Source organism: Nothobranchius furzeri, chromosome 9, assembly GCF_043380555.1.
Source record: "Nothobranchius furzeri strain GRZ-AD chromosome 9, NfurGRZ-RIMD1, whole genome shotgun sequence".
NCBI lineage: Eukaryota > Metazoa > Chordata > Actinopteri > Cyprinodontiformes > Nothobranchiidae > Nothobranchius > Nothobranchius furzeri.
This window is the reverse complement of record NC_091749.1, coordinates 33,734,396-33,748,357: the sequence shown is the minus strand read 5'-3', so window position 1 is coordinate 33,748,357 and position 13,962 is coordinate 33,734,396. Positions and strand designations below refer to the sequence as shown.

Here is a 13,962-nt window from a genome sequence, read left to right as displayed (position 1 = left end):
TTTAGCCAGTATTTGATAAAGTGACCCTATGCAGGGTTAATGAAAGGCCACCCAGCCCCAATCACCCCCGGTGACTAGAATATTCCACTTGCAACTTCAGACAGGCAGGCTGATTTGTTGGGACCTAGAAAAAATTGAGCTGACATCTAGTTCTGCAATCTGCTTTCAGCACGTTTCCTGCATCTTTTAGATCACTAACACAGCTGATTTGTTTAATTTAGTGACGGACCACTCCTGTAGACACTAATGAAGGCTGGGAGACATTTTAGCTGTTTGATTAAGATGTTAAAAAGACAAACTCACAGTGAGGAGATATGTTTTGATTTCGGTCCACAAACAGACACTAGGGGGTGCTAAAAGCAAGCCAAAACTGCATAGTTCCCCTTTAAAAAAAACAAACTTCTGTTTTTTTTCTCATTTCTCTTTTTAAAATCTATTTAGTTTTAGAGAGCGTGAATTCATTCTGTTTCTGTCACCCTCTGTCAAATTTTAATTACTTTTGTTTGCAATGATTAAAAATAAACATTCAGATCCAGCGTGAAGAATTCAATTTTTCTTTCTACTTTATTAAACACTCCAGCAGGTTTTGTTCCCAAAAAACAAACAAACAAAAAAAAAAAAAAACTGGTACAAGCACACTTCCTGTGAGACGGACACTTTCAACCTACTTTCAGTCACATTAAGGCTCTTTGTGCCATCACACACAAACTCCTACTTGGACACTCTCAATTCTCCTTTTCTTTTCCCTATAAACCTAAAAGACCCTGAACTCACTTCATAAAGAGCCCTTTCTAACTACCTCATCTATTTTCCACCAAATTAACTCTCTCTCAGCACTGATTAATGATCAAATCTAAATGAATCAAATTAAAAATTGAAAATTATATTTCCAAAGCCCACAAAAAAGAGACAGGAGGAAACTAGTGGGAGAGTGAGTGCGTTGCCTCCTTTTAACAAATGAGCCTTCAAACCATAAAGAATGGGTGAGAGTGGAGAAAAGAGAGCGAGAGAAAGGGGAAAAGACAAGAGAAATGGGGAAGTGGATGGAGGGATTAGAAAAAACTGAGTTATGAAAAGGCATGGTGGAGAAGAATACAGAGAAGGTGTTTAAATGTAAAAAAAAACACTCAAAATTAAATATGCTGATAGAATTATTGAAATAATTATGCAAACAAAGAATGAAAAAAACAAACAAACAAAAGTATAAAAATGCAACAATAAAGTATACAACAAAAAAGGGCCAGAATCTAAGAATACCCTCTTCTAACTGCTGATGCCACATAATGGACAGAATTATTTGGTGCTACTTTTGCCGTGCGCTGCAAACACACAAGTAAACCCAAAGGTGCATTTGGAGACCTGGTGACAGTGATGAAGGTGAACCGTTTCCATCGTGGGAATATTCCCGTCTGTCAATAGAGCGATCTGCACTGATCACATCAGGATAGATTTTTACACTACGCTGGCATCACTCTGTGTCAGCATGTGTGTGTGTGTGTGCGTGCTCGTGAGCAGATGAAGGATTGCAAGTGAAATGCCTTTGACACCCGAGTGCACATGCAGAAGAACGACAGAGGGGAGTGGAGAAGATAGCAGGAGACAGACGGAAAAACTGAACACATCGATTTCAGATGATCAATGAAATGATGAGAGAATTAGGGGATGAGGAAGATAGAGGGACGTGGGGAGGAGTGAGGAGGAGGCGGACAGAAAAATAAATATATTTTTGTTTGAATGATGAAGGAATGTAAAAAATACACTTGTAGCAGAGAAGGAACATTATTTTGTGGCTAAAACAGATTTTAGGGATTTCGCTCACCTCAGACTGTTTCAGTGTTTGTGTGTGTGTTAAGCTGCAGTGTTGATGTAATAACATTAAAGGTTTTCCTATGCGGGTTTATGGACTGATGGGTGAGTGGATTGGGTGAGACAACCGTCCCATTTAAATCGAGTGTGTGTCTGTGTGTTACTTGCATTACTCGTGTGCGAGGATATAACTCTGCTGACGCATTACCATCACAGGGACCTGCATCCTGTTTGAGTTATAAGGAGGACACTACAAAAAGGAATGCTCTGAACAAATAAAATGTAGATGTTCCTAAAAACTTTGAAAGTCTCTCTGAAATAAACAGTAAGGACTACAATAATCTAATTAAAAACTGTTATAGTACACATGTTTTAAAGTCATAAAGAAGAAAAGTAACATAGAATACATGTGTACTAGAGATCGGCCCGATTTTACCACTGTTTTTTATATCGGCTGATATCATTTAAATGCGCCTCACTTTAAATCAGTAAAACTGATTTAAAGTGAGGCGCTTCCTCAGGTAGCCAGCACTTACATTCACTAATAACATCTGCATGATAAATACTCTAAATTAACTTTATTTAGGTGTCTGACTTTTACACTGAGCGGTGCACAAAGTTAAAATTTACCTGTTAAATTCAGAGTTCAAAAACAGAAATGCTGTGCATCAACTGCTATTAATGACATTTGAGCATGAACATAAGGTGGAAAGTGTCTGGCTATACTGTAGGCCATGAAAATCGGCCCATAAATATCGACAGTACATATCGGCCATTATGTCTTCTACATATTAGCGCCGGTATCTGCAACAGAAAAATAAACATCAGTCAACCTCTAATGTGTACATTGATTCCTTTTGTAAATACACTGAATCCAAAACTCGAGAGGTAAAAGAGGTGAAGTGGAGGGGAGTGAGAGAGCGCTTGTGTCATGCAGTGTTTGTTTAGATCTGAACAGCAGTGCCCGAGGCAGTGGGCAGGTGGCTGTCACTGGAGTGTGAATCCGTGACTGGGAGTGGGATCAAGTCAAGTTTTGGCTTCTAAGGTGGCTGTAACTCATAGAACACACGGAAACCGTCACCCAACTGTTTAGTGAACATTTAAAATAGTAGCATTTATGTTGTGCTCATCATTCCGGGACATTTCATCTGTCTGTTTTTGGCTCTTCTTTCTTCTTCTCCTTCCCTTTCTGTGTGACGTTTTCATGAAAGAGTGCAGCAGACCACTTAGGCCGATCTCTCATCCCTCCATTTCCATTATCACTTCTTTTTAGCACCGGTGCAACCAGATGCTTGTCACACACACACACACACACACACAGCTACGTGGTTCAGATGCTACAGGGCCAAATTTAGCTACAAGTCTCCCAGAGGGGGAACACTAGACGCCACCGGTTGTCTGACGCTCCTCTCTTTTGTTTTCCCCTAACTCTTTACTTCTTCCATCCAACTGACACCTCCTCTCTTCTCACAGCTTCATCATTTCCTCTTCTGTACTTCTACATCTAGCTGTAGAGCATGTGTGCTGCCCCGCTGACTGCCATCTCTATGATTGTGCGGGCCAATGAGACTGGAAGGCAGCAGTCAAAACCACTGAGCTATGAGGAGCATTACGACACACACTACCAGCTGTATACACACACCAAAAACGAACACAAGCAGTGACACCTACACAGACTGGGGCCTTCCACCCGATCTCACTCATTAGGTCTTAGAGGCTGTGGGGAGCACGGCCAAAACTGGCACGAGGTGCTAATGTGTGTGTGTGTGTGTGTGTGTGTGTGTGTGTGTGTGTGTGTGTGTGTGTGTGTGTGTGTGTGTGTGTGTGTGTGTGTGTGTGTGTGTGTGTGTGTGTGTGTGTATGAGGGGGCTGTGCCAAGGTTTGCATCTGCAGTCTGAAGATCTGTCCCTCTAGAAGCCCACCATCTGAATCCAGCTGGTCGTTTATGACTTTATGAAGATGGAAGTTTAGGATTAAACTGTTTATTCATGACTTATCAGACCTGTCACCACAAAAGCTGCGGCTCTTTTGGAGGAAATCTGTCAGTTTCAGCTGCGTTTTATGATAATTCATTATGAATTTGTATGAAAATGTGCCATGATTCAAAATGTTCTATATTAAATACAACCAAAACCTAATTGTTGTTTTAATTATTACTTTTTTAAATTTCATTTTACCTGAAACCATATGCCCTTTTTTTTCTCACACAACCCACCCTCACTCTGTAGATTTAAGCCCCACCCCCATGACCTTTTGGGCTTCAGCTGACGCATCATTATGACCTCATTAAAAATGGACAGACAGCCATTGCCAGAGGGGTAGTTCCCATAATGTAATAATAAGGCCTTTTAATTGCCTTGCTCCAGAAATTAGTTGCTACATATTGGTGGGTGGGTTCCCCCTGTTTGTCCCTTCTTTGTTTACCCACAGCTTGTTCATTTACTTCCCTCATCTCCCCTCCTCCCCCTTTCTCACAGAAGTTGGCAAGAAACCTCAAAATTTCACATGATCAGGTACGTGTGTGAGTTTAAACGATCAGGTGGTGTGTTTAAGAGAACATATAAAGAAAGGTATCAACTCTGAGTGGGTTTCCTAACCCTCTGGCCTCCTTTCGCTCCTGTTTTTTACACACACACACACACACACACACACACGCACGCACGCACACACACACATCCTGCTGCCTCTACTTGCTCTTCATCTCAACCCTCTCTGTCTCCCAAGGCGACAAAGCTAATTTGAAGCAGATCTTGCCCTACGGGGTAAACTACAGTACACACACACACACACACTCACACACTCCTCCATGTCCTCCTCCCGTGCTCCACCATAACCACTTTATCTTCACCTTTCTCCCGTTGGCTAGCCCCTGACAAACACACTTAGCATTGATGCTAACTGATCTAGCCACTTTTCATCATCATCTATGCGATTTTGGAGCAACGATGCTGAAACCATGACGCAGAATGAAACACAGGCTGTAATGAGTGTAAAGGGGACTTACTGTTTAATGTGATCTAATGCATAACTGGAGTGAAGATTTGCTTTGTCATGCACATATGCGAAACTCTAAAAATTAGAATATGGTGACAAGTTTATTTATTTCAGTAATTCAACTCAAAAGGTGGAACTAATATATGAGATAGACTCATTACTTGCAAAGCCAGATATTTCCAGCCTTTATTTGTTCAAGTTGTGATGTGGCTCACAGCTTATGAAAACTCCAAATTCAAAATCTCAGACAATTAGACTATTGTGAAAATGTTAAATATTCTAGACTCAAAGTCCAACACTCTAATCAGCTAATGAATACAGAACACATGTAAAGGGTTCCTGAGCCTTTAGATGGTCTCTCAGTCTAAGCTGAATTACTAACATACATGACTTTTTGTACCATATTCTAATTTTTCCAGTTTCACATATAGATGGTAGGTTAAAGAGATGTTTCTTATCAGTTATGAAAAAAATAACTAAATTTAACCAACCTAAATGATCATAATCAATGCATTTAAAAAATGGATTTGCAATTTGCCAACAAGGCATAACCTCATGACATCAAGGTTTTATCAGTCAGTGTGACTTCGACAACACATAGTTTGGATCTAATTGATCACAAGTTGGGATGTTTAGTAGAGATCAATCGATATGGGTATTTTTATCACCAATAACAATCACAGTGATGGCCAATATGTAGACATTTTCCACCTTATCTGTATGCTATAATGTCACAGTGGAGGCTCTACATTTCCCAACCTGAATAAATTTTTGAACTCTGAATGTAACCAAATGCTGAATCTTAATTTTTTGCATCGCTCAGTATAAAATCAAACATTTAACCAAATAAACTGACCAAGTATTAATAATGGAACAGGTAAATAGAAATAAATGTCAGTTGACAATAATGTTTAAGAGCATTTATTAAGTAGATGTACCTCAGAAATGTAAATACGCATTTACATAAAATTCGACAAAAGCACCAGGACGCCTGTGGTTATGCCTGACTTTAAATGGGCTATACTAAAGAGGTATATCGGCACAATATATAGCTGATATGTCCATCTATCCCCATAGTCTGTAAGTTAGAATCGCTACTGGTAAAATACTTTATATCACGGTGGTCATATTGTTGTTTTTTCTACTCAATGCAAATGCTTCTAGCCATCTAAAATAACCCATAGATATGTATGAGAAATGTATTGTCCTACTCTACAACACCCCCTCCCCAAAAAGCAACCTTTAGAAAATTGATGCACCACTTTTCAAGTGAGCCTTATTCATATGTAGAATAGGACCACTTGTATTAAATTCACATCCTGCACAACAAATGGGGTGGCCAGGGGTCTGTCATGTTGATGCATAGACATGTGCATGATGTATGTGTGCAGAAAAGGAAGGCAGTAGCAACAAAAGGGCAGCTATTTGTTTGTCTGTCCCGAACAAATATTACGAACACACAAACACACTCCTCTCAGCTACAAGCTCACAGATGTAAAGCCCTGCTATGCCACCAGGTCTTTTTCAAGATAATCTGGTATTTTTTCTCTGCTAAGGTTTGTCATGTTTGTTTACAACAATCAAACCAACTGCCGTAATAATGAAATTATAATTTGATTTGCTAACAATCAGACATGGCTAACTCCAGAGGATATTAATAGAGTTGGAATCAAAGATGTTTGTAGTCTGCGGCTCTCAGAGAATGACGCCTATGAATGAATCATGTTGCATGATTACGCATAAAGGCTTCCTGCTGCTGCCTCTTGCCCAAGTCATCACTGGAAATGAGGAGTAATTCTCATTAGGTTACCTGGTTACATAAAAAGCAAGTAAAAATCAAAACTCAGCCACTAGTACACCAAAATTTTAGTATATTTGTAAAATTGACTGATTTTGCAAATGTCCATTAGCTGCTGTAATCTTGAATCAATCAGTTATAGACACATTTATGATCTCTTTTTGAGAGTACCATCAAAATCTGTTTCTGTTCTTGCAGCAGAAATATTCATATTATCTTTTCCATACATTGAAGGATTAGGGCCAGCGGAAAGACAAAAAAAAAGATAAATAATTCTGATTTATTTTCTTAGAATAAAAAAAAAAATCCTAATTCTGAGATTAAAGCCAGAATTCTTTATCTTGTCTTTTTGTTTCTTTTCACTGGCCCTAATCCTCTTCTGTATTTCCATATGTTTCTACTTAGGTATGCAGAATGCATAAAAGTTAGAATGCCGAATGATTGGAAGTAAAAACTGGGATAACAGAAAGATGCAAAGACTAAAATTTTCTTATCATGGACCTTCTTTCCTTCTGAAAACAAAACAGATTTTTATACATTTGAGGCTCCAAAATAAAAGGATGGAAACTGAATCTTTGAACAACATGTATGCATGTGTGTGTGGCCACAAACACAAGATAATACTCGAGAAATGAGACATAGGTTCTGCTATGTCAGATCAGTTGGGAAAACAAATGCTTCAGCAGCAGCTTGTTACAAATGTGTGCGCACGTGTGTGTGGGTGGGTGTGTGTGTGTGTGTGTGTGTGTGTGTGTGTGTGTGTGTGTGTTAGTCAACAAATACAAAAAAGTGCTCAGTAGACGTCTTTCTGCCATACATTCTTTTTGGATGTGCTGTGCTCGTGCACCATACACTGTGCGTAGGGCACCAAGTGGCCGGGGGGTGGGGTGGGGGGTGTGGACAACCTACCGAACTGGCTTAAAGGGCTCAAACGCCAGCCGTCACTGAGCAACCCCCCTCGTAAGACCTGCCAGTAGCGCACCCCCCCCCCCCCCCCAACACCTTCCAACACCCCCCAACACCCCTTAGCCCACTTGAACAACAGCTGTCCTAATCTGTAAAGCTCATCCAGTTAAAAAGAGAAAAACATTTCTCCACCATTTAGAGCAGAGTCTTCAAGAACCGAGCCACGAACGTTTTGGTACCACAGGAAACAAAAACTTCTCTAGAAGAGTAATAAAAAAAAGAAATTTAAGGCACTTTAGTCAAGAAATCATCTGATTCTGAAGTTGACGAAAATCTGCCAACTTCAGAACTAAATCAAGCTTTGATACCATCGACAGAGGAATATCCAGGAACTCTCGCTAGCTGTGAACTTTTGGAACCAGAGGAATCTGAGGTTCCTGCTAAAACGTCTAGAGCAAAAAAGAATCAGGACACAAAGTAGAATGTGCTGAGACCTCAAACTCTTCAAAATCTGACTTACTTGGTAAAATTCAACACAGAAAACATATTTGAGGTTCTGCTAACTGATTTGGCCTTTGAAATGGTGGAATCTTCTAACATCCTGGAGCCAGAGGAAGTGAAAGCACCCAGCAAAAAGACTTCATGTAGAAGAAACAAAATAACCCAAAAGCAGAAAGTGACTCAGCCCTTGAACCAGTTTTGAGGAGTAATTCCTGAAGAAGTTTAATTTGATTTAATTTGTCAAAATCACTCAATTTCAGAAAGAAATGAAGTTTCTCCACTATTAACAAAGTTTTGGAACCAGAAGAGTCATTGGAACAGAAAATGACACCATCTCATAAGTGGTTCTATGCTGCAAAAACAGATCTCTAAGAAAGTAAAAACACCTCATTTTTAGACAGTTTGTCTTATTTTTAGTTCAACAAAAAATTCTTCTCTAGAAAAATAGTATTACTGAAAATAAGGTAAACATTTATACATATGCTTCAAATGTTCTTGTTTTGAGCCATAGAAATCTCCTAATAGGGTAAGCAAAAGTTGCTTGCCTAGAATTCTTAAAACTAGCAAAATAATCTAATTTCAATTTTATTTGTTAATTTTTTATAATTATAGTGTAGCGTGATGAATTGTCCATTTCTGATCTAAAAGGCCCTGCTCTGTTTTGCTCCACTCAAAGCAGAACCAAAAGTTTCTGACACAGACCTAATCTGCATGAGATATTGCTCAAGGTCGCATGCTCTGCTTCTAAACTGTGTCTTCCTTTCCAGCTCAGGAGAAGAATGAAGACAAAGGACTCTTTCTTTTAATAAATCAGAAGAACTCTATTTTTAGTAAAGCTCATCAAACAAAGTGTTAGTCCAATTATAAAATGTGAACCAATCTGTGAAATGACAATGTTTATGATTAGTGGATTACAGGTGCTGGCCAGTAAATTAGAATATCATCAAAAGGTTGAAGATATTTCAGTAATTCCATTCAAAACGTGAAACTTGTACATTATATTCATGCAATGCACACAGACCAATGTATTTCCAATGTTTATTACGTTTAATTTTGATATTTATAGGTGACAACCAATGAAAACATCAAATCTGGTATCTCAGAAAATTAGAATATTCTAAAGGCCAATGAAAAAATGTTTGTTTCTCTAATGTTGGCCAACTGAAAAGAATGAACATGAAAAGAATGTGCATGTATAGCACTCAATACTTAGTCGGGGCTCCTTTTGCCTCAATAACTGCAGTAATGCGGCGTGGCATGGACTCGATCAGTCTGTGGCACTGCTCAGGTGTTATGAGAGCCCAGGTTGCTCTGATAGTCGTCTTCAGCTCCTCTGCATTGTTGGGTCTAGCGTATTGCATCCTCCGCTTCACAATACCCCATAGATTTTCTATGGGGTTAAGGTCAGGCGAGTTTGCGGGCCAATCAAGGACAGGGATACCATGGTCCTTGAACCAGGTGCTGGTGGTTTTGGCACTGTGTGCAGGTGCCAAGTCCTGTTGAAAGGTGAAGTCTGCATCCCCATAAAGTTGGTCAGCAGCAGGAAGCATGAAGTGCTCTAAAACTTCCTGGTAGACGGCTGCATTGACCCTGGACCTCAGGAAACAGAGTGGGCCAACACCGGCAGATGACATGGCACCCCACACCATCACTGACGGTGGAAACTTTACACTGGACCTCATGCAACGTGGATTCTGTGCTTCTCCGCTCTTCCTCCAGACTCTGGGTCCTTGATTTCCAAAGGAAATGCAGAACTTGCTTTCATCAGAAAACATAACTTTGGACCACTCAGCATCAGTCCAGTCCTTTTTGTCCTTGGCCCAGGCGAGACGCTTCTTGCACTGTTTCTTGTTCAAGAGTGGCTTGACACACGGAATGCGACACCTGAATCCCATGTCTTTCATGAGTCTCCTCGTGGTGGTTCTTGAAGCGCTGACTCCAGCTGCAGTCCACTCTTTGTGGATCTCCCCCACATTTTTGAATGGGTTTGTCGTCACAATTCTCTGCAGGGTGCGGTTATCCCTAGAGCTTGTACACTTTTTTCTACCACATTTTTTCCGTCCCTTCGCCTGTCTGTTAATGTGCTTGGACACAGAGCTCTGCGAACAGCCAGCTTCTTTAGCAATCACCTTTTGTGTCTTGCCCTCCTTGTGCAAGGTGTCAATGATTGTCTTTTGGACAGCTGTTAAGTCAGAAGTCTTCCCCATGATTGTGGTGCCTTCAAAACAAGACTGAGGGACCTTTTAAAGGCCTTTGCAGGTGTTTTGAGTAAATCAGCTGATTAGAGTGGCAGCAGGTGTCTTCTATATTCAGCCTTTTCAGAATATTCTAATTTTTTGAGATACCAAATTTGGAGTTGTCATTAGTTGTCACTTATGAATATCAAATTTAAATGTAATGAACATTGGAAATACATTGGTCTGTGTGCATTGCATAAATATAATGTACAAGTTTCACGTTTTGAATGGAATTACTGAAATATCTTCAACCTTTTGATGATATTCTAATTTACTGGCCAGCACCTGTATAATAAGTAATATAACTTTAAATGTTTCCACTAGAGACTGATCACACGTAATGTTATGAATCACATGACACATTTTCTTTTTCCGATCCATTCAGAACCTTCCAGGTCTGACGCGAGGCGTGTTTTGTTGGTGCTTGGTAAATCTGTCCTTTTTTGATTCGACCGTAGATCAAAACATCCAAATTATAAAACTATGCCCACGTCATGTTTAACTTGAGTTCAAAGCTTTCTAGAGAAGTTGTCGGAGTGGCCAATCCGTAACTTTCTCTTCAGCCGAAAGAACCTAACGACAAGCTGGATAAGATCTGTTGCTCTTCCACCTGCTGCAACTGTTCCTTTTCAGAATAAAAGCTGAATCATCACGACCCCTTTTTGGGTCTTGCTAGATGCCAAGAAAACTGTCTTGACCTGGGAGAATCTCAAAGACAGGACTGGTCGGCAGCCGCGGCTGTGCTACAGGCTTCGGCTCCAGGAAGGTCCGAGCTGGACCTCTACACCTCCTGATCTAGACGGGGACTTCCGCCAAGGGTACGTAGGCCGGCAGAATGACATCTCAATGTGTGTTATAAATCTCCAAACCAAAAGCTTAGCGCAAAACATCATCTTCACTCCCATCAGAACTAATCGTTTCTCCGGATCTGCTGGTTCTGAAATATTCACACATACACCATCCTCAGTCTTACCTCACCTTAGTTACACCATACATTTAGTGTTAAAGTTAGTCTAGTTTTAATTTGTTTAGTAATAATTCTTTAAACCGTTAAAACTTGACTCACTCTCTTTTCTTGAAGTTAATACGAAGGGTTGCTCCATCCCTGCAATAAAAAGATCCGATCTTCTGAATAAATTTACTTAAAGATCTATTAAGGTGATACTTCTTACTTCATGATATTTCACATTTTATGGTTTCTAATTAAATGTAGGAACATCTTCTCTACAATAGCCAAGCAACTTTTGATTACCCCATTGGCAGGGTTTTAGCTTTAGCTTTGATTATGGCACGCATTCGCTGTGGCATTGTTTCGATAAGCTTCTGCACAGTCACAAGATTCATTTCCATCCAGCTGACCTCATTCTTGGAGCGCATCCTGTTGCTGAACCTAGACCTGACCAACTGCAGCAACCCCAGATCATAGCACTGCCCCCACAGGCTTGTACAGTAGGCACTAGGCATGATGGGCACATCACTTCATCTGCCTCTCTTCTTACCCTGATGCACCCATCACTCTGGAACAGGGTCCATCTGGAGTCATCAGACCACATGACCTTTTTCCATCTCTTCGAGTCCAATCTTGATGTTGCAAGTAGAAACTTATTCCGGCTTGCCTGATAAGTGGTTTTCTTACAGCTGCACACCTGTTCAGTCCCAATCCCTTGATTTCCCTTTGCATTGTGCGGGTGTAAATGCTCTTACTTTCAGTATTTAAAAAAAGTCATTTCAAGTTTTGTGCAAAAAGACATGACGGACAACACACATTCCTCTCAACAAACTGTGGAATAAAAGCTGAGAAACCACTATAAATCTGGCCATGTGTAAGTAGATGCTACGCTGGGGAAGAAAATATTCTGCGGTGACATCATATATGCAACATCTGATTTGTTAACATGAATTTTTATAAGCTAATACATTTCAAATTAGGTGACAGACATAGCCGAAACAGACTTAATTAGTTATTTAAATTGAAGTATAGCATGTGTGTGATTCAGGACGTAAGGCAAAGTGGACCCGAAAATAGCTTTTGTTGAACCATTTACTTGCATTTGTTTTTTCTTTGACCCATGAACCGACCGGAAGGAGAGGAGACTTAGGCTCCGAATGTAGATTGAGAAAATGGGACATGAAGCTTGTACTGGAGTCAGCCACTAGGGGGCATCATTGCATGATGTTTATGTTTATGTTTATGTATTTAGCAGACGCTTTTGTCCAAAGCGACTTACAAGTGATAATCGGCATTTTGCCCTTGAGGCTAACAACAATAGTAACAACAACAAATTGACATCAGTCATGGAGAGGAGGGAACAAGGAGTGGACAGTAGAGAGGAGGGACGGGTGCAGACAAGGTGCTAGTTAAGAAGATGCTCTCTGAAGAGCAGGGTCTTCAGGAGTTTCTTGAAAATAGAAAAGGAAGCCGCAGGTCTGGTAGTGTTAGGAAGGTCATTCCACATTTGTGGAACGATGCATGAGAAAAGTCTGGATTGTCCTGAGCGTGGTGTAGGCACTGCTAGCCGACAATCCTGTGATGACCAGAGCGGCCGGGCCGAGACGTAAGCCTTTGCAAGAGGATTCAGGTAGATGGGAGCTGCACCGTCTCGGACTTTGTATGCTAGTGTTAGCAATTTGAATTTGATGCGTGCTGCTAGCGGTAGCCAGTGGAGCTCAATGAACAGAGGGGTGACGCGTGCTCTTTTAGGCTGATTGAAGACCAGACGCGCCGCTGCGTTCTGGACCATTTGAAGAGGTCTCACAGTACAGCCTGGAAGACCAGTTAGAAGAGCATTGCAGTAGTCGAGGCGGGAGATGACAGTAGATTGCACCAGGAGCTGGGTGGCATGTTGTGTTAGGTATGGTCTGATCTTACGTATTTTGTACAGCGCAAAGCGGCATGAACGGGCAACAGAGGCAACATGATCTTTAAAGGTCAGTTGTTCATCAATCACAACACCCAGATTTCGAACTGCCTTTGAAGGAGCCAGAGATAGGAAGTCATTCTGGATTGAGATATTGTGCTGAATGCATGGTTTTGCTGGGATGGCAAGCAGTTCAGTTTTAGAGAGGTTGAGTTGGAGATGGTGGGATTTCATCCATTTTGAGATGTCAGAGAGACAGTTTGATATTCGTGCTGAGATAGTGTGGTCGTCCGGTGGAAATGACAGATAGAGCTGGGTGTCGTCCGCATAGCAGTGGTAGGAGAAGCCATGTGATCGAATGATCTCACCCAGTGAGGTGGTGTATATGGCAAAGAGAAGAGGTCCTAATACAGAGCCCTGGGGGACTCCTGTGGCAAGGTGGTGCACGGTAGAGGACTGTCCAAGCCAAGATACGCTGAATGATCGTCCTGTGAGGTAAGATTCAAACCAGGCGTGTGCATGATAATACATTGATTAACTTTTTCAGATTTTCTTGCCTACAGACACTAAAAGTGGATGTCACATGGACATATTGTTACCTCAAGTGTGTGTGCGTGCCTGTGCCTGTGTGTGTGCGTGTGCATGTGTGTGTGTGTGTGTGTGTGTGTCTGTGTGTGTGTGTGTGTGTGTGCGTGCGTGCGTGTGCGTATATGTGTATGTGTGTCTCTGTGTGTGTAACAGAGAAGGAGAAACAGAGACAGAATTGCCAGTGGTTGGGTGAAATGTTTCGTTGCTGGCATTGATTGCAAAGAGCAAGTTGGACAGAAAATAAGCACTGTTGAGGTTGTTTGTTATTTCCTGT

General features: G+C 41.0%; 1 protein-coding gene across 5 annotated transcripts in view; it reads right to left on the bottom strand.

Annotated features, from left to right (window-relative positions):
• Nucleotides 1-13,962, bottom strand: part of esrrga (estrogen-related receptor gamma a) — an 87,912-nt gene that overhangs the window by 42,862 nt on the left and 31,088 nt on the right. The window lies entirely within an intron of this gene.